The following is a 27,255-nucleotide window of genomic DNA, read 5'->3' as shown; positions in this document are numbered from 1 at the left end:
GTATACTATCTATTTTATCCATTAAAGCCTTTGGCATATTAATCATAGGTGTTTTAAATTCCAGATTTAATAATTTCAAAATCCCTGCCATATCTGAGAATGGTTATGATGTTCTGTTCCTCAAACTTTGTTTTCTTTGGTTTGGGGGGGGGCAGGGTGTGTTTCTTTCCTTTTATTATATCTTACATATTTTATTTTTTCTTTCTTTCTTTTTTTTTTTTTTTTTATAGCTGGATATGGTGTATTGGGGTAAAAGGAACTATGGTCAAGAGGCCTTCAGTGAGATGGTGGCAAGATGTGGGGAGAAAATCCTTGCTTAGGTCTGTCTGTTAGTGATCCTGGGTCTCTACACTGTCATCTTCACAACTGCTTCTGTTTCTGGCCTTAGGTGAAACAGAATGGCCAGAATGGGCTGGAGTTGGGTATTTCCCAGCCCCCAGATCAGTTAGGTTCTGACAAGACTCAGCAGGTCTCCTAAAACATTTTCTCCTGAAGTAAGGCTTTGTGAAAAGTACAGAATGCTTTGGTATATTTCAATATGGTTCCTTTTCTTCTCCTCTAATGGAAGCAGAAGGGATTTTTTTTCTCCAACCTTCACTGGAAAAACCTGGTTGAGCTCTGAATGTACAATACAAAAACTCTGGGACCTCCCTCAGTCAAGATTCCTCTGAAGTTTTAAATTATCGGACTTGTCCACATTGAGCCTTGAAAAATTCTTCAATTACAGTTTAGATTTTCTTACCAAGTACTAGTTCCCGTAGAGGTTTCTGTCTGTGGATTTCTGCTTTGGTAAATCGAGATTCTGTACATTCACCTGTCTCTCCAAATTTGAAGGCCAATGATTTTTCCCCACGACTTCATTTATCTGAGAAACTAGCATTTGCTTGATTACTAAGTTCTGTTTTCTACTGTTAGATGGGATGGCAAATCTCTCAACTCATACGCCAAATCAGAAACCACAAGTCCCCTGATGAATTTGTAAGTATTAACATTTTCTGCTGTAATAAACATTTTTCCTAATCTTTGTTAATGGTTAATAATTTAAATAAAGTTTTTGTTTTCATACAATAAAATTCACTGTTTTGCAACAGCTCTGTAACCACCACCACAGCCAAGATACAGAAATATCTCATCTTCTCCAAAAATATTCATTTGTATCCTTTTTAGTGATCCTTATCATTGTATCAAGCTGTTGTGTACATCTGTAGTCTGTACCTCTCAATTGCTGTGTAGTATTCTGTTACATGGCTGTACCAGTTTATTTACCTGTTCATCAAGTGAAAGATATTTGGGTTGTTTGCAGTTGTTAGCAATTATAAATGCTAACATTTATAAATATTATAAATACTATTAATGAAGTAGAACCTGAAAAGCATTATCATTGGATAATACTAAACCACAAAATATTTAGGCATAAATCTAGCAAAATAGGAACAAGATCTATAAACTCAAACTGTAAATCTCATAAAAGAAAAGAGAACACCTACCAGATTAGGAAATAAAGTATTTTCTATTATAAATATAAACCTATAAGTATTCCATTATAAATATTCTAGTATTTGATGATATATTATTAAATATTATAAGTATTATAAATTCAATGGTATAGTGAGAAAATCATAATTAACAATAACACATAGTATATTTCAAAGAAGCTAAGTATTTGTAGTGTTCCCAACACAAAGAAAAATGTTTGAGGTGATGAACCTCCCAATTACCCTGATTTGATCATTACACATTGTATACATATATCAAAGTATCACACATACCAACAAAACATGTACAACTATGATATATCAACAAAAATAAAAATAAACAAATAAATATTTGTGGACAGGCTTTTGCATGAACATAAATTTTCATTTTTGTTGGGTAAATAGCAGTGGAATTGTTAAATCATATGTTAAGAATGTATAATTTTACATATATTTTTTATAATTTTATAAGAAACTGCCAGTTTTCCACAGAAGCGCACTAGTTTACCTTCCTACTAGCAGAGTATGAGCGTTCTGGTTGTTGCTTATACTTTCCTGCACTTGGAATTACCTACTTTGCTGTTGTTTGTGTGTATGTGCGTTTGGACATTCTAATAAGTTAGTGGTGCCATGTAATTGTGTTTTTAATGTTCATTTATTCTAATGACTCATGATGCTAAGAATTTTATGTAATTATTTGTCATTCATATAGTCTTTTCTTGTGAAGTGTCTATACAAATGTTTTGTCCATAATTTTAAAATGCCTTATTTGTCCTTTCCGAGCTGGGTTATTTGTAAATAGTTTATTCCAATCTATATTCTGTCTTTCAATCCTCTTAGCAATCTTTTTCAAAAGGCAGAGATCTTTATTTTGATGAAGACCAATTTATCACCTTTGTTTTTCTTTTATGGATCATACTCTATAGGTAGTAGATTAAAAAAATCTTCGTCTGAGGTGAGGTTTAAAATTTTCCTTTTTTGTTTTCCTGCAGAGATTTTATACCTACAATTAGCTTTATGATCTATTTTGAATTGTTTTTTTGCATAAAGTAAAAAATAAATAGCTGAGGTTTTGGGTTTTGTTTTTATTCTTTTTGCGTGTATGTATTCAATAATTCTAACATGTTTTCCAAAAGATCATTTCTGCTTGAATCAATTGACATTGTTATTTTGTCTAAAAGCAATTGATCATGAAAGAATGGGTGTATTTCTTGATTAACTATTATGTTATATTGAAATGTAGTCATATTTTCAGCAAAACAACAACATTTTATTGTTGAAGCTTTGTAGAATGGCTTTAATTTTTTAATCAGAACAAATTTTGTTCTTTTTCAAAACTGTATAGCTAGTCTAGTTTCTAGTTTATTTTTCTCTCCATGTAAATTTTAGAATTAGATTGTTGACTTATGCACAAAAACATGCTAGGATTTTGATTGGAGGTGCGCTGAATCTCAACACAATTGCACTGAATTTAAACTAACATTAATATTCAGTATTCCAATTCATAAAATATACTATTTCCCAATTTTTAGTGTTCTCTTTTCTTTCATGTGATTTACAGTTTAGTTTTAGAGATCCTGTTCTTATTTTGCCAGATTTATGCCTAAATATTTCATGAGATTTAGTATCATTAAATGGTAATGCTTTTCAATTTCTACTTCATCGATAATACATAGAAATGCAATTAACTTTTCTTTACTGAGCTTATATCCTGTAATCTTGCAAAACTCATTTTTATGTTCCAGTGCTGATGGATTTCTTGGGATTTTTTACATATACAACCATATCTTCTGAGTGAATAATGATTTTATTTTTTAAGTGTTTATGCTTTTATTTTTTTTTGCTTCATTGTATTGATTAAGACCTCCAGTATAATGTTCAATAGGATTTGTGAGAGTAGACACCCTTGTGTCTTTCCCAAGATTAAGGGAAAAGCATTTAATTTTTCACCATCAGCTCTGATGTTAGCTAGAGGAATTATTGTTTGTTTTTAATGGGTTTCCCATTATTAGGTTAGGAACGTTCCCTTCTAGACGAGCTGCTGAGAGTTTTAATCTAAAACAGATCTAGAATTTTTTCAAATAATTTCTCTAATTCTCTATGGAGGTTGTCATATGGATTTTCTTCTTTGTTCTTATGGGGAATTAGATTGATTGCATTTCTAGTGCCAAATGCTTTCTATTCCAATAATAAGTCCTATTTGGTCATCATAGGCTATCTTTTATATATTGCTTGATAAATTTATTAATATCTCAGTAAGAAAGTTTGCTTCTTTATTTACCATCAATATTGGATTGCAGTTCTAATTATTTATAATGACTGTGCTTTTGGTATCATAATAGTAGCTGCAAAAAAAGCGTATTGAGAAATAGTCCAGTCTCTTCTGTTTCTGGAAGTGTTTGTGTAATTAGCTTAATTTCATTAATATCTGTGTTTTTTTTCTTTCCTTCTATGTGCTCAGGATATAATTTGTCCTTCTTTGTCTAAGTTCTCTGAGTAGAAACTTAGATTATTGACTTAACCTGTGATGTTTCTTCTTTTCTAAAATCTGAATTTAATGCTATAATTTCTTTCTAAACACTAATTTAGCTGAAACAAACAATTTTGAAATGTTGAGGTTTTCCTTCATTCCATATTTTTTAACTTCCCCTGTGACATATTCTTTGACTCTTGGGTTATTTCTAAGTGTGTTGTTTTTGTTAATGAATTCTGGTTGAATTGCAATATGTTCACAGAAAATACTTTCTATAATTTTATTTTTAAAATATGTTTTAGAGTTAGTTATATTGTCTAGAAAATGGTTGATCTTAACGAATGTTCCATGTGATCTTGGAAGAAAATCTTTTTCTACAATTGTGGAGTAAAATGTTTCATAAATGTTAATTAGGGCAAGTTGACTAATAGTGTTCTTCAGATCTTCAATATTATTGCTGATTTTCTGCATAATTGTTCTATTTATTGCGGTGAAAGAATAGCTGAAATATCAAAAAAATAGTTGTAGGTTTTTCTATTTCTTCATTTCGTTCTGCCAGTTTTTGCACCATGTATTTTGAAGTTTTATTTTTAGATGCATAGTCATTAAATTTTTATATCATCTTTAAAATTTACCTTTTCATCCTTATCCAATGCCTTTTTATCCCTAGTAATATTCCTTTCTCTGAAGTCTACTTCATCTGATATTAATAGCCTTCTAGTTTGCTTCTGATTTATTAATATAAATCATTTACACATTTATCCCTTTTTTAATTTGCTTAGCTTTTTAAATCTATAAATTCATGTCTTTTGCCCTTGTCACAAATAATGTTACTGTGTATGTATGGATTTCATTCAGTCCCAACAGTCTGTTGATCATCTATTCTTTTGCCAATACTGATTTGTTTTAATTACTTAATAAGCCTTAATATCTAGTAGTGAAAGTTCTATTAATACATTCTTGTTGCCCTCTCTCTCATGTATATATTTGTGTTTGTCTGTGTGTCTGTATGTGTATACAGACTTTGTATATCAATTCATAGATATACAAATGCAAAACATTTGCTGAGATAACTAATTGTTGTCTTTGTTTTGCCAAATAGTATTGGTTGGACAGTCAGTGAAATGTGTGAACGGAAAGTATCTTGGGACCCCAAAATCACTAAGGACAACTTAAGCTGGAAACTGCTTAGGGAAAACCTTCCTCTCATTCTGTTCAGTTACTAAGATAGGTTCTTACCTGATTGCCTCCTTTTTAAAGACTAATCAGAAACTCTTGTTTGTCTTTAGTTAAACGGATTCCTAAGTATTTTGTGCCATTTTTTCACTATTTTATGAATGTCTTATTTTAAAGTTGTTTCTAGCATATACAAAATCAAAACCTTTTGTAAAGTAAACTTGTATCTTTTCACCTTGCTAAACTTTTCTTTTGTGCTACATTATAATAGCTGTCCCCCTCCCTCTATATAATAGCGAATGAGAATAATAAAAACAAGCACCTTCACATCATGATCAAACTTCAATATGTTGCTATTAAAAGTGAAGCTAGCTACCAGATTTTTTTTTTTTTTTTTTTTTTTTGAGACCGAGTCTCGCTCTGTTGCCCAGGCCAGAGGGCCAGAGTGCAGTGGCGATCACGGCTCACTGCAAGCTCTGCCTCCCAAGTTCACACCGTTCTCCTGCCTCAGGCTCCAGTGTAGCTGGGACTACAGGCGCCTACCACCACACCTGGCTAATTTTTTGTAGCTGTAAGATTTTTATAGGTTACCTTTGTTAGTTTTTATCTTGAATGATTGTTGAATTTTATCAAGTGGTTTTCTACAGTTTTTGAAATTACCACCTGACAGTTTTCCATTATTCTGTTAGCCTTGCGAAGCAAATTGATTGTTTTCTAAATGAAAACCATCGTTGTATATTCGAAGTAAATCCCACTCTGTCATGCTGTATTCTTTTATATGTGTCTCTGAAATCATTCTGTTAATATCTTGTTAAAGAATTTGTAGTTGTATTTCTATAGACTCAAAATAGGTCTATAGTGGCCTGCAGTATATTTGATACGTCTTTGTGTTTTGAACGTGTAAAACATACCATAAGCTGTTCCTTCCTTCTCGATTTTAGGGAAAAAATTGCAGGTTTCTGTGTAAATTTCATGAAATTACTATTTATATTTTCCTGTGTTTTTAACAGTTTTTGAAATTTCTGAATTTAGTTTTCAATTCTTATGTAGTTTAGTGTACATAAACTTGAATTTCTTGGGATTTTCTCCACATAATATCAATTCATCTTTAAATAATGACAGTTTTATTCCTTATCTAACCTACTATTTTTTTGTCTTGTTTCGTGCATTGGACATGCAGAGAAATGTCAATGTGCTTTGCATGCTTTAAAAATTCCTTATAATACTCATATTAAATTGAGAACTTAACGTGACTAGAGGCTGGAAATCAGTTAACAGGCTATTGCACCAGTCCAAAAAAGGTGACTATATGTTCCTGAATAAAGATATATAACAAAAATAATATTTTAATATGAGAAGAAATGGGAAGAAAATGGATTTGAGAGAAATTTAAAAGATATAATTATGATAATGAAATAGGGAAGAGTTATTTGTGAATAGGTAATAAAGTCCAGATGACTGCAGACGAGAATAGGGGATATTCATGTGAGAATAACTACATATTAAAATAAGATAATCATATTCTTGTGAAGGATGCTTTATTTTGAAATGAAGAAAGACAAATGTCTTTCAGTAGTGGTCAAATTCTCCTGATACAAAATAGTGAAACTACAAAGGAAACATTTTAGCTTCAAATAAAATTATTTTCATTATTAGAATATTTGTTGATAACATAGTTCAGTAAGAAAAGTATGAGTTTTGATATAAATATGTTTTATTAATGTCTCAGGAACACATATACTTTTTCAGTTTCGTCTATACCCATCATGATAAGATTGAGAAAAATTATGTAAACTGTCAGCCTGAACAAAAAAGTATGGCAAAAATGTGATATGACGAACAGCATCCTATGATGGAACAAGAAAATGATAGTTTGAGGTATGTCTTCAACAGACGTGATAAAGAATGGGGAAACAAAAACATTACCGAACATTTCTCATCAATCTTGACAATGATTAGGTGCTTCTACCACAGTAATGAGCTTAGTATTTTGGAGATGAGTGATTATTGGTAAAAATACAGTGTTTCATAATTTTATAAGGAGTATAATAAACTAAAACTATCTGTTTAGTACGTGGTGAATATGCCTTTGAGTGATTTTTATATTTATTGCAATATAAACTGTAGGAGTATTTATGTGTCACAGTTGCAATAATGTAAGAAGATTAAATCAAGATTTCCACTCTCTCCAAATACTATAAAGATATCATAAACCTTACATTACAAGCAAAGTTGAGTTTAATATTTACCTTAAATAATTTAATACCTAACTTCAATAAAATATCCCCAAATTAAGCACTCAAACCTGATAGTATGAACATACTGAATAAAAGTGAGTGTTCTAATATGAACATATTTGGTATCTAATGAATACATGGCAATGTGAAACAAAAAGGTAAAAAAATTAATGTTTAATAGAAATAGTGATAGTTGGCACCATTTTTTATTGTCTTTAAAATGAGTGTGTTCAATGTTTTGAAATAAGTGTAATTATTGCTATTGTTATTTCCCCCATGCCATGTATTGTTTTAGTTTAAGGAAGTTTCTTGCTCATTCTAGTTTAAGACCTTAAATTAGTGAACATGTTTTAAAATTTATCTACATTAAAGTTACATCTATATAGATGGTCATATTATCACATTTTTATTGCAAATTTTTAATGGTGAAAAAATAAATAACTCATTTTCCAATGTTAAATAAACCTTGCAGAACTGCTAGGCTAACTGTTATGACTGCCTGAAGAAATTAGCAAATACTCTTCCTCCCAAAAAGTGGAAATCTTGGCAAAATTGTTAGAAATAACCATGTCAGTGCTATGAAAATTACCCAAAAACAAACATCAAATTTAAAACCATTTATCATGAAAAGCTGCTATGAATAGCAGGACATCGTAGTCTTTTTTGTTAGAATTTCTCCCATTCCCTCTAGGTCTGCACTGTTCCCAGGGCAATGTTGACTATTAGAAATAGTCATGCTGCCAGGATAAATGGATTTGATTTGAGGCAGATTGTGGAAATACATGAAAGTAGTTTGTTGGTGAAAATAGAAACCTCAGTAGAAAACAAATGGGAAAAATTCAGAGCTTTGCTAGCCTGAGTTTACGGAACTGGTTATGGGAGTGGAAGACCAGTCAGATTTTATGGGGTAGTTATATGTGAGAGAGCCATACAAGAGATAAATAAGTGCTTCCTACATCCATAGCTAAGAAATTAGTCAAAAAAGAGATCCATAACAGGCCCACAGAAAGTGAAAATCAAAGGTGGTATATAAAACGGTCATACTTGGAAAGTGCTCACAAACCCCCAAACAAATCCAATGACAGAGGATGAAAAGTCATATAGACTTGAGATGTTTAACGATATTTGTTCAAATAATTAGCTGATCGCTTATTTATGCAGTCATAAGAGCAACCAGTAAGCAGTCAAGCAAAGTAAAATAAAAAGGAATGAAACATAATTAAATACATAAGTGGCTATATACCATGAGGAAAATAGATAAAATGCATTATATAAATTTTTATTTTTCAACAAAACATGATGAAACATGGAAAGAAATAGTAAACTGAGACCTATACTTAGAAGAAATGAAAAGCAGGCAATAGAAACTGATTCCAAGTGGGCCCAGATGTTAGTTTAGCAGAAATATTTCAAAGTAGCTATTCTGAATGTATTCAAAGATTATACGACAGTATGAAGACAGTGGCTCAAAAATAAGAATCTCAGTAAATGCATAAAAACTAAAAAACAAAATGAGAAATTCAGAGTTGAAAAATATAATAATCAAAATAGAAAATTCACTAAAGAAATTTAAAAGCATATTTAAATGGTAGAAAAATGACAATCGGTAAACTCGAAGATCAGTGAGAATTATCTGGTTGAATAACAGAGAAAGAAACAAATAAGTATTAATTAACAGAGCCTTATCAACATACATACACACACACGTATATGTGTGTTTAAGAGTAATAGTACTATGCCTGTAATCCCAGCACTTTGGGAGGCCGAGGTGGGCAGATCACGAGGTCAGGAGATCAAGACCACCCTGGCTAACACAGTGAAACCCCGTCTCTACTAAAAATGAAAAAAAAAAAAAAAAAAAAATTAGCCGGGCGTGGTTACAGGCGCCTGTAGTCCCAACTACTCGGGAGGCTGAGGAAGGAGATTGGCGTGAACCCCGAGAGGCGGAACTTGCAGTGAGCGGAGATGGCGCCAGTGTACTCCAGCCTGGGCGACAGAGTAAGACTCCGTCTAAAAAAAAAAAAAAAAATAGAGAGTAATAGTACTAAAAACAGAGAGAAAGGGAATTATATTGGAGCAAAGTTTCTATTTTCAACAGAATTAACCTGAAGTACATTGTAATTACTTAAAATATGTAACGCCATACCTACAGCTATCACCACCAAAATTCATCTTTATTCAGATGAATGGGAAAGGAATGTATGATGCCAGTTTCTCCCTGTTTCTACCTATAGTTTCTACTCCTTCTCCCCTATTTATATTCTCTTGGGCTTCTTCAGAACAGAAGTTGACTGCTACTCTAAAGGTGATCTGGCAAATTGTACTCACCTGGTTTGGCAGATGTTTAAACTTACATTTTCTCAAATGGATCCTTTTTCTTGGGTGTGCTTGAAACGTAGCTCTCCACCCAATCATTGGTGATCTCTCACTTGAACTTTCTTTAGTGTGTGCAAATCATCTCTTTCTGATCCTTCTGGATCCTAAGATATATTTTTATATTATTTTTATTATATATATATATAATATATATTATTTTATATTTTATATTATTTCTTTTCTAGTCTTTCCTCTCCAGGCAGTACTCTTGGGCAGGATCTAAAACCCCTCCATAACAAGACCTCATCTTCAGAGGAGTCAAGAAGTCACAGTCACACATACTTAAGATTTTTCAGACATGATTCAGAACAAGTTCATCCCATACACCATGCTCCAAGAAACCCAAATACATTATCCCAGTGGCATTCCTGAGGCTTCTTTTTCTAGACTTGAGTATAGAGTAAGGTATTTAATTTTTCCCATTGAGACACAGGACACAGTAACAGTACCAGCAACCCAATAGCTCTCCAGAATTATCTTCAAATAATTATCTTCTGTCTCTCACTCTGTACCCTCTTTGGGGTTGACAGCTAAGCATTACAAAATTGGGTTTTGACCATGTTCTGTTTTGATGATTCTGCCTTATATATATGATTAGCATATATAATTGGAGCATATAGCATATATATACTATATATGCATATATATGTAGCATATATAATTCCAACTAGGATATATAATTGCAGCTATACTCTTGAGAACTGGACCAAAACTGAGGCAGCCATACTCCCATTTTTAGCACTTTCTTATATTAGTATTGTAACCCAACTTGGTGTTAAGCTTTCTTGCAATATATATTGATATATTTATGCATAATGTTTAAATAGCCTTAACAATAATTCTCCTGATCTGTATAGATCTCTGATCTACACAAACACTCTAATACCAGCATCCATTAATAGGAACTTTGGGATGACTCAGCCTTTATAAGAAAAAAATCCTTGAATATTATTCCATCATTCATGCTTTGTTCTATTTCCATGTGTTCTTGATTTGTAATCTCTAATTTTCACTTCTATTTTGGACCCCACTCTCACCCTTTGGGCTAATGAGAGATATAGCTTCTTTTCTTTTTACCATTTTTAAATATCTTTTGTAAGACATTATTTTCCACCACTTTGCTACCTCTACTGGCTTCAGATAAATTTGGGTAATTATCCTATCCATTTGGGCACAGTTCTCCTCCATTGAAACTGACCCATTGGTTTCCTAAGGAAGGATTTATCCACTTGCATGCTAGAACTCTAATACCAGTTTTGGCTTTGTTTGGCATTCCCAGATGGGACCTAGATTCATGGGAGGAATCGATGAAATTGAATTAGTAATCTAAAACTTGGCACAACCAAAAGAAAATGCACTTACTGACCTAAAGACACAGTGACCATTTTTACAGTTAATAAAGGTAAACTCAGAGGAAAAGGTTCTGTTCAGGTTATAAATTTTAGTAGTATAAGCATGAGAGGATATCGTCTGCTTTTGTCGAAGTAAATATTATAGAGAGAATTGTGGAGATTATTTATCAGGAATAAAAAGATTAAGGAAAATGACATGTCTATGCATCTATATACCTGAACACACAATTATATTTGATCTGATTGAAAAGAGAGGCAACTTTTTATTTTTTTATTTTATTTTTTTTTTTGAGACGGAGTCTCGCTCTGTCGCCCGGGCTGGAGTGCAGTGGCCGGATCTCAGCTCACTGCAAGCTCCGCCTCCCGGGTTTACGCCATTCTCCTGCCTCAGCCTCCCAAGTAACTGGGGCTACAGGCGCCCGCCATCTCGCCCGGCTAGTTTTTTGTATTTTTTAGTAGAGACGGGGTTTCACCGTGTTCGCCAGGATGGTCTCGATCTTCTGACCTCGTGATCCACCCGTCTCGGTCTCCCAAAGTGCTGGGATTACAGGCTTGAGCCACCGCGCCCGGCCTAGAGAGGCAACTTTTTAACATAAGAACTTCAAGTCCCTAATGAACCTGTATCACTGGAGCTATGAACAAGTATATTGGCAAATGATGCGAATTGTCCATACAATTTAAATCAAAACTATGCATGTATGTCTATACGATTGATTTCCAATATCTGTTAGCTAATTTTTTTTCCCTTTTATCACTGAATAACATGATGGATCATCTATAAAAGTAAAATACAATTACTGGGAAAATATTCATAATGCTGCCTGCATCCTATGAGGTCATACTCAATAAGTTTAAATTCTATAGGTAATATTCAAATGACACTCCCCCAAAATAGATTCTACAACATGTATGACTTATTTAGATGCATTATTTTAACTTTAGATAGTTTTTCATGTATTTCAGTTAGACTCAGAGTATAATAAATAAATTACTGACCAAAGAGCATAGAAAATTTCGTAAGTCATTTGGGCACTTACCAGTTTACAGTATCAAAAGTGTATAAACAACTCACTTTCTAAAATACTTAGTAGACTACAGAGAAGTTACTATATATTTTCTTCACAGATTAACATGGGAATGTGCTGTAATAGGCCTCTCTATTGTCATTTAGTCTCATCATTACCTAGCCAAATCGCAGACCACATTCCCCAACCACAAATCTGATAGTACTTAAGACCCCCCACTGTAAACAAATAAACTAATAATCATGTTTATCTTCACTTTTCAGTGTAATTGCAGAAATCATTTATCTTTTACTAGTTCATTTATTTTCTAGAAACAAATCACATAATGAAATTTCAGAGAATTTTAAATTGTCAACTGTTCAGAATTCATCATATTAACAACTAGACCATTTGAGGTAGAAACCACAACCGTGTTACTGCATGGACCCTCCTCAAATGCCAAATCAATGAAGACTATCATTGATGATTGGTAAATATATATTTGTTTAATTGATATTACACTGTACAATGTAGATTTGGCCAAAGGGAACAATGAAGTCAATGTCATCTCTCAAAATAAAATTATTGTCCTATTTTTTCAAACATCTCACTTTCTCATTTAATAGAAATTATATTAACATTTATATAATACACACCTAATTGAAGAAAAACCTAGAAGCAAATAGTCATAATTTTTACTTGATATGTAAGTTAATCAATAGAACCTTAGAAATAAGTTATGAATCATTTTGATTTGACAGGGTGATATAATTAGATTTTGGCTATAATGTTGATTAATGCAGATCGTTTCTGGTAAAACTTTTATTAATTAAAAACAAACAAAAATAAACTTTTAATTAAATGAAATATTTTAGGTCATTATTTAATCATGTTGGGAGAAAGAAAGACACAAAAGATAAAAATTTCTAAACAAACCAGAAGTGGACATTTTTTATTAAAAATATTTTCAAGAAACTTATATCAAATGCTCTCATTCTCTGCTTTTACTGTTGTCATTTTTAAAATGAAGAGCCTTAGGGAAAGAATGATGACATTTAAATAATGAAACTGATGTTTATTAAATATTTACTATGTTCAGGGCACTGTGTTAAACATTTTCTATGCATTATCTACTAGAATACAGAAACAAGGCTATGAAATACATTGTTAGGTATTTCAAATTGAAAATTAATCAAATTGTCTAAGGCTGACAATAAATTTTGGAACAAACCAGTGTTGCCTGACATTGAACCTGAGTTTTAACCACTGTTACAATTGTATAAGATAATATTATATTACAAAAACATGATAATGTAGAATTAGATAATAAAAAACAGTATAATACAGTGTTATATTATTAAAACTTTATGATATAGTATTGTTAGCAAAATAATATAGTATTATATTAAAATACTATTATAATAACATTATGATGTACTATTATAATAACGCTAGAATTTAGTATTATAATATGATTTAGTATTCTCTTAACACTAAATCTTATATGAAAACAACATTATAATATGGTATTATAATAACATTATCATGTGGTATTATATTATAATAACATTATAATATAGTATTGCAGGTAGGTTCTACTTTGGTTCTTTATATTATTTGTTTTTCCTTCCTTCTTCACTTTTGGATGATCACTTACTATAATACTATTGTAACATGGTATTATAATAACATTATAATATAGTATCATGTAATACTATATCCTAAAGAAATATATTTATATAATCGTATATACATATGTAGATGAAATATATAATCTTGATAGTCTCCATAACAAGGCAAAAATACAATAGGCTTCTTTAGATATATTTTCAACCAGGGATAAGTTTCATGCCAAGTAAGTAAACAGATTAGATTTTGCCATAATGAGTTTTCTTATATACCATTGTTCTTCATGTTCTGAAGCAAGCCTTAGCAACTTCATGTGAACATGACTAAGATATCCAGTTAACAGCAGTGTCCTTCTAGAGTTCTCTCTTGACAGTTGATATTCACAGCTACTATTTGCTAAACCTTAAAAATAATCATCCAAAAGAGAAGAGAAGGAAGCAAAAACAAATGATAGAAGGAATCAAAGTAAAGCCTACCTATCTTTGCTGGGTAAATGGCATTTAGTGCTGTGTCTAAAACCTATAGTGTAGGGAAAGTGATCAGACTGAAAATAAAGAATTATGATTAGACCTCAACATATTGCTAGCCATTTAAAGAAATGTTAAAATGTTAGCCATTTAAAGAAATATAATTAAATCAGGCCAGCACATTCTAGAAACAAAAGAATAGTTTGTATTTTCTCTACAAAATTACCTTTTAAAAATGTATTTGAGACTTCTAGTGTAGAAAAGATGACATAGACCCATGTTGCTCTTTTTCTCTCTGCTAAGCACAACTGTAAATCTTAGAAATGATGAAGAGATAACGAAAGGAGAACTCTGAAATGTGGTAAGAAGAAGAGAATCTGGTTTGGGATCCCAGGACTGGAGGAACAACAGTAGGATATCTTGCATACCACCACCCAACACAGGAAGACCACCCAGACCTGACTGTTCTTGATCCCTACTTGATGAACAAGAGGCAAGTCAGATAGTCTCATTCCTCCCATGGACCAAATGGGAGTCTCTCTGATGATATCAGGAGAACCTAACAACACTATCAAGAGAAATTAATTAAATGTACCACCAGAAATAAGCAGTCAAGAGAAATATTTCCTGTCCTCACTAGGCCTGAGAAAGTTCTTTTCTACTTAGGGATACTCAGGCAGGAAAGTAGCACTAGCAAGGGGGACTCAGTCATAACAAGTGTCCCAACCCAGATGCCTCTTTGTCCCTGAGACCCTCATACCCTGCCACAGACAGTGGCGTGGAGGCAAGAAAACAGAACTGCCAAAAATGAAACAGTCATAACAAGCAGCCTGGTCCAGGGAAGCCTCTTTTTCCCCATGGGCCCAAGATCCTTGATATGGTTTGGTTGTGTCCCCTACCAGATCTCATCTTGAACTGTACTCCCATAATTCCCATGTATTGTGGGAGGGACCCGGTGGGTGATAATTGAATCATGGAGGCAGTTTCTCCCATACTGTTCTCATGACAGTGAATAAGTCTCAGAAGATCTGATGGTTTCTTAAAAAAAGGATTTTCCCTGCACAAGCTCTCTCTCTCTCTCTTTGCCTGCCACCATGTATGTAAGACGTGACTTGCTCCTCCTTGCCTTTCACCTTCCACCATGATTGTGAGGCCTGCCCAGCCATGTAGAACTGTGTGTAAGTCTAACAAATCTTTCTTTTGTAAATTGACCAGTCTCGGGTATGTCTTTATCAGCAGCATGAAAACAGACTAATACAACCCTCCTCTCCCATCCAAAGATGTACAGCTGGGTGGTAGAAACAGTAAAGGAGAATCAGTCATATCTAGAGACTTGGCCTGGGAAGCCTCCTTGTTCTTTATGACTTGCAACTCTCCCGTTCTCCCCAGAGATGCTTGGGTAATCAGGGTACACTGGTAAGAGGGATCCCACCATACCACTTCCTCTCAGAGAGACACCTGGAAACCAGGGCTGGGGAAATTCATCCTCCCTTCCCACACATACACTTTAGTCAACATTAGCAGGGACCAGTGAGAACTGCACAAGAGAAATAAAACAGATCTAAATAATACCATAAAGGCTCTGTAAATTAAATTGCTGCTGGAACTATAGCCTATGAGGGAAGGCTCATTCACATGATAAACCAAAACAAGGTGACTGTCTACCCAAATAAAAGATATAAACAGAAACCAGAGTCTCCTAACACAATAGACAAAATGTCCAGCATATATTCAAGAATTACCCTTCATAAAAAGAATTAAGAAAATTCAAAACTTGAATGAGAAAAGATAGTCAACTTCTAAAAACACTGACAGAAATCACATTTTAGAATTACCTGACAAAGATTTTACAGAAGCCATCATAAAACTGCTTCAAGAATCCATTTCAAATTCTCTTGAAGCATATAAAACAAAATAGAAAATCTCAACTAAAGAATAGAGGTTATAAGAAAAAGCCGAGTTGAATTTTTTAAACTGAAATATACAATAACAAATTTTTAAAAAGTTGTTGGGTGGACTTAATAGTAGAGTGTAGATGACAAAGGCTACAAGCAGCAAATTTGACAGAAAAACAAAATTCATCCATCTGAATAACAGGGACAAATAGAATAAAAATAAAATGAATAAACAGAGCCCCTGGAATTTGTGGAACAATATCGAAAGATCCAACATTACCATCACTGGAATCCTCAAAAAGAAAAGAAAGCAAGCATGAACTTGGAGAATTTGGAAAAATAATGCCAGAAAACTTCCCAAATTTGACACAAGACACAAGCCTATAGGTTCAAGAAGCTGATTAAACTTGAAACAGGGTAATCGCAAATGACAATACACATATTAATTGCACTTTTGCTAAGTAAAGGCACACTGACTTCCAGCAAGGATGCAGAGCAAAAGCAACCCTCAAACATTGCTGATGGGAATGAGAAACAGCACAGTCATTTTGGAAGACAGTTGGTAGTTTCTTACAAAGCCAAACATATTCTTACTGTACTAATCAGGGTTCTCTAGAGGATAGAACTAATAGGAGATATATATGGGAGTTTATTTAGGAGTATTAACTTCCACAATCACAAGGTCCCACAGTAGGCTGTCTGCAAGCTGAGGAGCAAGAAAGCCAGTTCGAATTCCAAAGCTGAAGAACTTGGAGTCGTATGTTCAAGGGCAGAAGGCATCCAGCAGGAGAAAGATGTGGGTTGGGAGGCTAGGCCAGTCTAACCTTTTCATGTTTTTCTGCCTGCTTTATATTCCCTGGCAGGTGATTGGATTATGCCCACCCAGATTAAGGGTGGGTCTGCCTTTCACAGTCCACTGACTCAAATGTTAATCTCTTTTGGCAGCACCCTCACAGGCACACCCAACATCAATACTTTGCATCCTTCAATCCAATCAAGCTGACATTCAGTATTAACTACCACCCTGACCATATAACACAGTAACTATACTGGTAGGTATTTACCCAATTCATCACAAATCTTATGTCCACACAAAAATCTGCACACTGATGTTTACAGAAGTTTAATTTATAATCTCCAAAATAATAGAAGCAACCAAGATACTCTTCAATAGTTGAATGGATAAATTGTGCTATATTTATACAATGGAATATTATTGAACAACAAAAAGAAATGAGCTATCAAAGCCATGAAAACACATGGGTGGATCTTAAGTGAATATTTCCAAGTAAAAGAAACCAGCCTGTAAAGACTATATAATGTGTGATCCCAATTATATGACATTCTGGGAAAAGTAAAACCATGGAGTTTTACTCTATAGAGTTTAGTTTAGAAAAGTAAAAGTATAGTGTTTCACGTAAAATGACTGTTAGTGACCAGGAGCTCGAGGGAAGGAGAGAGGGTTAAACAGATGAAACAGGCCAGGTGCGGTGGCTCAAGCCTGTAATCACAGCACTTTGGGAGGCCAAGGTGGGTGGATCACGAGGTTAGGAGATCGAGACCATTCTGGCAAACACGGTGAAACCCCTTCTCTACTAAAAATACAAAAAAATTTAGCTGGGCATGGTGGCGGGTGCCTGTAGTCCCAGCTACTTGGGAGGCTGAGGCAAGAGAATGGTGTGAACCCAGGAGGCAGAGCTTGCAGTGAGCCGAGATCGTGCCTCTATACTCCAACCTGGGTGACAGAGCAAGACTCTGTCTCAAAAATAAATAAATAAATGAAACAGAATTTTTAGGGCAGTGAAACTATTCTGTATATCATAATAGTACTTATATGATCCTATGCATTTTTTCAAAACCCATAGAACTTTTTTTTTTTTTTTTTTTTTTTTTGAGACGGAGTCTTACTCTGTCGCCCAGGCTGGAGTGCAGTGGCCGGATCTCAGCTCACGGCAAGCTCCGCCTCCCGCAAAACCCATAGAATTTTATAGCACAAAGAGTGAACCTCAAAGCATGCAATTTGTTTTAAAGCATTTAGGAGGTCAAGAGGAATCCTAACATGGAATGGAGAATGTGATAAAGAAATTTACCTGCATTCAATGAAACAATCTCACTGAAGAGGGAGGGGTAAAAGTTGATGACCTGAGTAAATTTGAAATTAGCGGAATCTGTAAGACGAAAGGCAAAAGGAATTACACATAAACACCATTGCACTGGTGTTGATAAAGTTGTTTCCCACAAGGGTACACAAGAAAAATTTTGTATCTCACCCACAACTGTACATATTGAAGGCCTAACCCACAATATTTCAGAATGTGAATAAATTTGAAGATAGGGCTTTTAAAGAGATGAGTAAGTTTAAATGAAGCTGCTAGGGTGGGCCCTAATTCAGTCTGACTGGCGTGATTATAAGAACAGGAAACATGGATATATTTAGAGATAGCAGGGCACCCATGCACATAAGAAAAATCACCCAAGGAACACAGCAAGAAAAGCCGCCAGCTGCAAGCCAAGGACAGAGGACTTAGGAGAAACCAAACTTACTGACCTCTTGATCGTGAACATCCAGGCTCCAGAACTGTGAGAAAATACATTTCTGTTGTTTAAGTCATCCTGTCTGTAGTATTTTATTATGGCAGCCCTAGCAACCGAATACAACCACTAATACCTGTATACTTGAAATGAATAATTAAGTAAATGACGGTGGGAGACAGGTTTCTCGTCACTGAAAAAGGAGGTTACAGATAGGCAAAGGGAAGAGGCTAGAATGATCCATGTGATACAGAATTGGAAACAACAGTAGGAATTCATGTTTGCTGAATACAGATACAGGTATTATATATAGAAATATTTATAGACTTGTATATATGAATGGATTAGTATGTACACACTATTTCTTTGCTCTGACAGAAGAGAGCCCAGAAACATCAATACTCCAGAAAACTCAGCAAAGTTAGAATCAAAGTCTCGGGTGCTAAAGCCATTTTCCAACAACGACAAAAAATAATTCTTGGGAGAAATGACTGAATGACTCATTTCAAATTCAACAATATAACAAAGTTGAAAATAAAATATGAAAAAAGAGTCATACTGTGCAAATATAAATACAAATGATTTTAAAGAGGTAACTACATTAATATCTGAAAAACTCAACTTCAGAGCAAAGAAAATTACCAAGGAAGGTCATTGCATAATGAAAACAAAAAAATCAGCCCACAAAGAAGATCTAATGATTCTAGGTGTGTACATACCAAACAACAGAGTCTCAGAATACATGCATTAAAAACTGTAGGACATAAAGGAAGCAATTGATAAATCTATGCTTATTATAAAACTATGCTTATAGTTTCAGATTTCAATGATCTCCTCTTGGCAATGCTGTAAATACTTATTTGGAGATATTATTAAATAGGAGTATACAAAAATATAAAATATATAAGTTTTAAACTTGCTTATGTGTGCTTAAAAAAACTATAGCATGTCTTCACCATCCTGAGATAAAATTAGTCAAGATCCAGGCATAAGGACCTAAGTACATGAGTGCCTGTTTAGATGTTTTTGTGAAATTGGAACAAAGGACTGCTCCTCAATGATCAGGTATTTTACTCTGTTAGGCATGTATGTAATAATGCATGTTCTAGATATTTGCAAATTATGAAATAGGCCACTACTATCAAACAACTTCATTAAATCAAGAAATTATTTTGAGTAAGACACTATTGGAGATTAAGAATCTCCAATTATTAACACTGAATATCATATAATTTAGATAAAACCTTTTTAAAAATGCAATTCAGTCTTTTAATAGAAGTGAAGAGTGGCTTCATCTAATGTGACAAAAATAAAATAAAATAAAATCACCTAATCATCTGACAAAAGATTTATATTTCTTTACATAGTAGGAAAGAGTCAGGGAATAGCCTGTCAATAAACATATTGATAGTGTCATCTGTGTCCATATATATGGATTTGTTACTCCTTTATGTATTTTTATAAAAGTAGTGTAGTGGCTCTTTTATTTATTATTATTTTATAGTTATTAGTATTATCGATTAAAGATAATATATTGACCTAAGCAGATCAAAGAGGACAAAAAGCACCTTGAAATAAACAATACTTTCTTCGGACTGATGTGACTTGTGTAGACACTAACTTTGCAAATTATTGATATTGGGTGTATGGATTGGTGTCATTATGTGTGCTTATTGGATTTTCTTAATGACACTACTGTGTTTTAAGGACACCTCCAGGCACTCAATAAATACTATTGACTGGCCAAGTAAGTGTTCTTCATTTATTCTCCTCTTTAGATATATTTAGATCTCATTACTGGGATCTTTTAATACAGTCATCTTCAATTATCCATTGTTTCTTCCTGAAAACAAAAAACCAAATGTAGGCTTACCATATGTAAATGTAGATACTAAAAGACTTATAGAAGAAAAATAAAGATTGAGCATTCATAGCAAAAATATCAAAATAGTTTGATCACCAAGGTTCTGTAACTAAAAAATCAACAGAAAGAAAAGAAATACTTTACTTAGTGCTCCATCACTCTGACAATTTTTATTGTTTAAATACACTTTTTATGTGGTTTATTGTTTTTTTTTTTTTCCAAAAATCTAACATCATATGTATACATTTTTTTTGGAACCCTCTTGCTTTGGAAAAATTATTGTATGCTTTAAAGTTAAACAAACACACACACATTCACAACACACACACACACACAAAACCAGATTTCCATCCTGACCTATCTCTTTTGTAGCTATGTTAAAATGGATTCATTAATATCCTATATTTTAAAAGAACAAATGCCTTACTGCAAAACTCACTGCATAATGATATCAATGTTATCGGATTGGGGTGTGATCTCTATATTACAATACCTCATGCTCTGATAATATTCTCTAAACAAACTTAAAAATATATTCCCCTTATCTTTTCCCCAAAGTAGATATTGAATAAATATTTGTTGACCTAGTTTTCTTTCTTTCTTCTTAAACATTCACAAGAATCACTCAAATTTGGAAAAAGTTTAATAAAAGAAGTTTACAACTTAAGTTTGTATGTACAATTAATTAAAGTTATGTAGAGGCAGATTACAAGTATTTTTTATTTATTTATTTATTTATTTTTGAGACGGAGTCTCGCTCTGTCGCCCAGGCTGGAGTGCAGTGGCCGGATCTCAGCTCACTGCAAGCTCTACCTCCCGGGTTTACGCCATTCTCCTGCCTCAGCCTCCCGAGTAGCTGGGACTACAGGCGCCCGCCACCTCGCCCGGCTAAGTTTTCATATTTTTTAGTAGAGACGGGGTTTCACCGTGTCAGCCAGGATGGTCTCATCTCCTGACCTCGTGATCCGCCCGTCTCGGCCTCCCAAAGTGCTGGGATTACAGGCTTGAGCCACCGCGCCCGGCCTAGATTACAAGTATTAGCTGTGTTTCTTAGTGGAATTTTTTAAAATGTTCAATACTATAATTTGACTTTTTAAAATACAAATGAGCTTTATGTCAAAACTTTAATCAAAAATAATTAGAACTAGAAAAGTTTAATATGTTGTCATTCTTCTACATTTTAAATAGCGTAATGGGTCATTTTGGTAAAGGCAAAATTGATGAAATCTACTTAAATAAAATGTGCAATCTTAAAGATTTACTAAATCCACGAATCTAGTTTTCCCTCTTAGGAATATTTGGAGTGATCAGAAAGTACCTAACATATTTAAACAGAAAATAGTCTTAACTCAGAATAGATTGCATATTTATTGGATTCATTTTCATGTATACATATAGAAACAGATTATTTTTGTGTATTTTAAATAATTGTTATTTCTCACACTAAAACAATTTGACCTTAATGTTTATTTCAATTATTGTCATTTTAACTTTAACTTAGAAAGATAGAGGCTATACTGGTGTTACTACTTCATAAACAGATTTTAAGAGCTTGGGGTCTGAAGAGATATACTGTGGTGTGGTACATGTAATTCTTACCCCACATGTTCTAACTGCATAACCTTGAACAAGTTACTGAAACTTCTCTGGGCTTCAATTTTCTTAAGTAAAAATGGCATATGCTAATATTTACCTTATAGGTTTGTTGAATAGATTAAATTTATTATACTCAAAATAGTTCTTTGAATCTAGTACACATAAATATTAGCTGAATAAATTAATATATATTAATAAACTATATAAAAATAAAACTATTAAATATATACATTTTATTTATTGATTGAGAATCTCCTAATATGACTTACCATGGTCCAGGCACTGTGACAACAACTATTTTACATACATTATCTGTTTTTTAAGAAAAATTTTTGACAAATAAAATTTATATAAATGTATAGCAAGGGCTCACATATGTAATCCCAGCACTTTGGGAGGCCAAGGTGAGCAGATCACTTGAGACTAGGAGTTCAAGACCACATTGGCCAACCTGGTGAAACCTGTCTCTGCTAAAAACACAAAAAATTAACTGAGTGTGGTGGCACGCAGCCATAGTCCCAGCTGCTTAGGAGGTGAGGCACGAGAATCACTTGAACCCAGGAGGCGGAGGTTGCAGTGAGTAAAAATAGCACTACTGCACTCCAGCCTGGATGACAGTGAGACTCTGTCTCAGCAAAAAATTTATATAAATTTATAGCATACAACATAAATATGTAATTATTATACTGTCATATATATGTGTATATACATATACATGTGTGTATATATGTAATATTTTAGTGACTAAATTAGAAGTTAGCAAGTGAGTTTATATTTACCTTCTCTATTTTTAGAATATGTATGTTTTCTTTTAAATTTAGCATTATGTAGGAAAGACAACAAAAATTACTCTCACTACTACCATTCAGATAGTTTTCTATATTTTTTAAAATAGTAAATTACAATATTTTAAATGCAAATGACAAAAGTCAAAATTAAAAACAAAACCTCATCCTCTTTTCCTAAAGCTATTAACCCAAAAACTATTGTTTGTGTATTCTCCTAGAAACACCTTACCTATATAAAATATTATGTGAAGACAATATATTATATTTTATTATATTATATTTTGTATGTACTGATTTACATCTTACTTTTCACTTAATTGTATGTATTAATATATGTCCACATACATGGATCTTTCTTTGTTTTGTGGCTGTATATTCCACATGTACACAGTATAGTTTTAAAACATTACAATAGGTCAGGCGCGGTGGCTCACGCCTGTAATCTCATGAGGTCAGGAGTTCATGACCAGTCTGCCCAAGATGGTGAAACCCCATCTCTACTAAAAACACAAAAATTAGCCGGGCATGGTGGCAGGAACCTATAATCCCAGCTATTCATGAGGCTGAGGCAGAGAATTGACTGAACCCGGGAGGTGGAGGTTGCAGTGAGCCAAAGTCACGCCACTGCACTCCAGCCTGGGTGACAGAGTGAGACTCTGTCTTAAAAAAAAAAAAAAAAATGGAATAATATTGCATACATGCATACCTGGGTACAATTTCAGAATACATTTATTAAACATCTAGCAGAATAGTTGTAGGGTTAAAATTTGTGTTCATGTTCCTTTGTATGTTTGGCAGTTTTTGTCTGTTAATTGAAAATTATGTTTACAATATTGTGCAGAAAGTGAATTCTGCTGTGTAATGCTTTCCTCTGAAGAGCACTGATTTTTGTTTTACCAGGCAATTACCTTGACTTGACTCCAAACTCTGCTGTGATTGTCAACAGTTGAAACTTTCCTCTTCTTTCAACCATTTCAAGTACCTGTTATTTTCATGGGATACCCTGAATTCTTTGGCAGTTAAGTGATCAATCAAAGATTTAGAAGGAATTTACATGTAGATTTTGGGGCTTCCAGTTCTTTAGGTCTCATCTGCCTACTATTTATCACATCACTTTCCAAACACTCTAGAAGTCTTTATTTCAGCTCTTCAACCTCTCAACCCAGTAAAACGATGAATTTCAGTTTAAGTTCCAGCTTCCTTTAAGTAAAAACTTCATGATCTTATTTTCTTTCCAAGATCTTCTTTCAAGTGTTGAATATCCTCCATTTTATTAATGGCTTGTCTAGGAGTATAATTTATATATCTGGAAAGGGCTAGTCTTGTTGACATTTCTTCACCACTATTACCTATTATGATCCTCTTAGCATGCTAAAAGCTACCAAAACTTCTATTATTAGATTTTGGTTATGACAAAGACAAAACTTTCAATGTATAATAACTATTCCTTAAATGATATATTGTAATTATTTATTTTTCTTTTACTTTTATTCTTTTGCTTTGCAAATTCCTGAAAACTAATTCCCTTGAAAATATTTGTATGGTAATGGCACTTAGAGTTCAAAAATATTCCTAAATTTACTCACCATTTCCCACCCCTGGTCACATCATTTATTCACTGACTCTGACCCAAGTGGCATTACAAAACAAGAGACGATTTAAAGCCTTGTTAATGAAACTATGGAAAAAATGGATCTTTTTTTTTCTAATTGTAAAAGTCATATAAAACTCTTCGAGAGAATGGTTTAGAGTTTTCATTTATATGCAAACTTCAAAACTTCAAATAGACCATATACATACAAATGTCTATTTTACATTTTGAAGCATATAATTATATATAAAACTATGAAGCAAAAAGGATACATTGTAGAAAAATACAACATTTGGCTGAAATTTTTGACATTTTTAGTTAGCTTATAAGCAATGTAGGCTAAGTCAGGAAATAACATATTTTGCTAGGAAGTAGTGCTAAGGTAGGAAGCATGCCTTTTGCTCCCTACACATACATCACCCTATTATTAACTCATCTTCTGGTTGAATGCATTTTTTTAAATTTCTTGGTTAATTTATGAACGTTAAGTACACTCAATAGTGAGTGAGATGTCAAACTCTGTCATAAAAGTACTCGTTTTGGATACTTCTTACAGTACATGTGTAGCTTTTACTTATTAATATGACTCTGCAGGAATCATCATTATTTTAATGATCTTTAGAATGTGACAATTTACTCTATAATATATGTGTTATTACAGCTCCAACTAAGCTATCTGCCACATGATTGTCACTTAATAGAATGAAGGCAGAGGACACCTGGGGTTTCACACAATAAAATGAGCCTCTTAAATGGTAGATGCTGCCTACTGAGGTAAAACCTTGAATATCGTGCTTTTAAAGATACAGAATGAGAAAACCAAAGTGAGGAGTGATTGAAATGAATGTAGCTCTATTATATTATCTTCAATTTCTATCTGGACTTATTCGAGAATCTTTGTAAATTCCTTTTTTATTTTATTTTTCATCTTTACTGGGATCTCTCAATTTGTAAAAGCTTAGGTTTTAAGTACCTATGCAAAATTTAGATTTAATCTGTATGATCCTAACAAAGAATTTAAAATGTGCATTGTGATAAAATTCAGTCTGCCCATTACAAAGTGGGAAAATGACTGGAAAGTGGAGAATTAGTATACTGATGTCAAGCTTTATTGCTCTACAGAAAAGACTAATGGCTCAAAACACCCAATCACATGGCATAATTCTTAACCAGTTTGTTCTTTCTCTTCTGATAGTGGCAAATTCCAGATGTCGACCGAAACCTCAGGAATTCATTAGGTTTGAAATAAGAAGGGAGTTGTGGCCTAACTCTTACACTTGTTTAAGTCATCCTTTCTCTGCGTAGATTCAGACAATGTTTTTTTCCTTTTCAGAAAATTAAATATTTCCATTATTACAAAGTAAAACCTGTTATCTATACACTGTTTCTTCCCAGTTCTCTCTCTCCCACCTCCATTTCCTGACAACTGCCAATCTGTATGCTGTCCCTATGTATTTATCTATTCTGGATATTCTTTTAAAAAGAATGTTGCAATATATGAGCTTTTGTGTCTGGCTTCTTTCACTTAGTATAATGTTTTAGAGGTTTAGTCACTTTGTTACATGTATCACTACTTTTTTTTTTTTTTTTTGGCTAATACACACACACACACACACACACACACGTGCGCATTCTATTATCCCTTGGTATCTCTTGGTCTCTGTAGGAGATTCATTTCCTGAGAATACCAAAACCTACAGATGAACAAGTCCTTTATATAAAATGACATAGTATTTGCATATGACCTATGTATATCCTCCTTTATACTTTAAATCATCTCTATATTACTTATAATACCTAATGTAATGCCTACACAGAATTTCACTTGCATAGATTCAGTATGTTACTTGTTGCGCAGCAAATTCAAGATCTGCTTTTTGGAAACTTTGTAGAACTTTTCCCCCAAATATTTATAATTTGCTGTTGGTTAAATCCATGCATGTGGGACCCATGGATATGGAAGGCTGACTGTATATTTGTATTCACCATTTGTTAATTCATTCATCCACCACTGGACATTCGGGCCTTTTGTATTTTACAGCTATTATGAATAGTACTGACTGAAACTTTGGGTATTTCCATCAGCAGTGCACAAAGGTTCCAGTATTCCACATTCTTGCTAACACATTTCCTTTTTTGTGTTATTATAATTCCAGTGGATTTAAAGTAATTCCTTGTTATGATTTTGATATGCATTTCTCTAGTGACTAATGTTGAGCATATTTTATGTGCTTGCTTCTATCTTTTTTGAAGGAATGTCTATTTAAGAACTTTGTCCATTTTTTAATTGTTTTGTTTTGTTTTGTTTTGTTGCTATTGACTAGTAACAGTTCTTTAATACATTCTGAATAGTACGCCTTTATCAGTTGTATGATTTCTAAATATGTTTTCTCATTCTGTAGTTATCTTTTAGTTATTTGAAAATGTCCTTTAAGCACAAATTTTTTTCTTTTAATGAAGCTAAATTTAGCTGTTTTTGTTCTTTAATATTCATGCTTTGGGTGTCATATCTTGGAATGCATTACTAAATCCAAGCTCATGAAGATTTACCCCTATGTCTTCTTCTAAGAGTTTTATGATTTTAGCTCTTATATTCAAGTTACTGATACATTGTGAGTTAATTTTTAAATATGGAGAGAGATGGGTATCCAACTACATTCTTTTGCATGTAGATATTCGGTCCCAGCATGATTTGTTCAAGAAACTACTTTTTTTCCCTACTGAATGGTCTTACAGTATCAAGGTAATGTCAACCTGAAGGAAATAGTTAGGCAGTGTTCCCTCATGTTTGATTTTTAAA

General features: G+C 33.2%; 1 long non-coding RNA gene across 2 annotated transcripts in view; it reads left to right on the top strand.

Annotated features, from left to right (window-relative positions):
• The window catches only part of LOC103883165, a 120,803-nt gene that overhangs the window by 80,967 nt on the left and 12,581 nt on the right, over positions 1 to 27,255 (top strand). The window contains exon 10 of one of the 2 annotated variants that reach the window (XR_004183169.1): positions 6,874 to 8,917. The exons of the other annotated variant lie outside the window; for it this stretch is intronic. This is a non-coding gene — a long non-coding RNA (uncharacterized LOC103883165). Of the gene's footprint in view, positions 1 to 6,873; positions 8,918 to 27,255 lie in introns of those variants that run through there. 2 annotated transcript variants of the gene reach the window in all.

Source organism: Papio anubis, chromosome 4 (genome assembly GCF_008728515.1).
Source record: "Papio anubis isolate 15944 chromosome 4, Panubis1.0, whole genome shotgun sequence".
Classification (NCBI taxonomy): domain Eukaryota; kingdom Metazoa; phylum Chordata; class Mammalia; order Primates; family Cercopithecidae; genus Papio; species Papio anubis.
The sequence above is the reverse complement of the archived record's forward strand: the minus strand, read 5'-3'. Positions and strand labels throughout refer to the sequence as shown.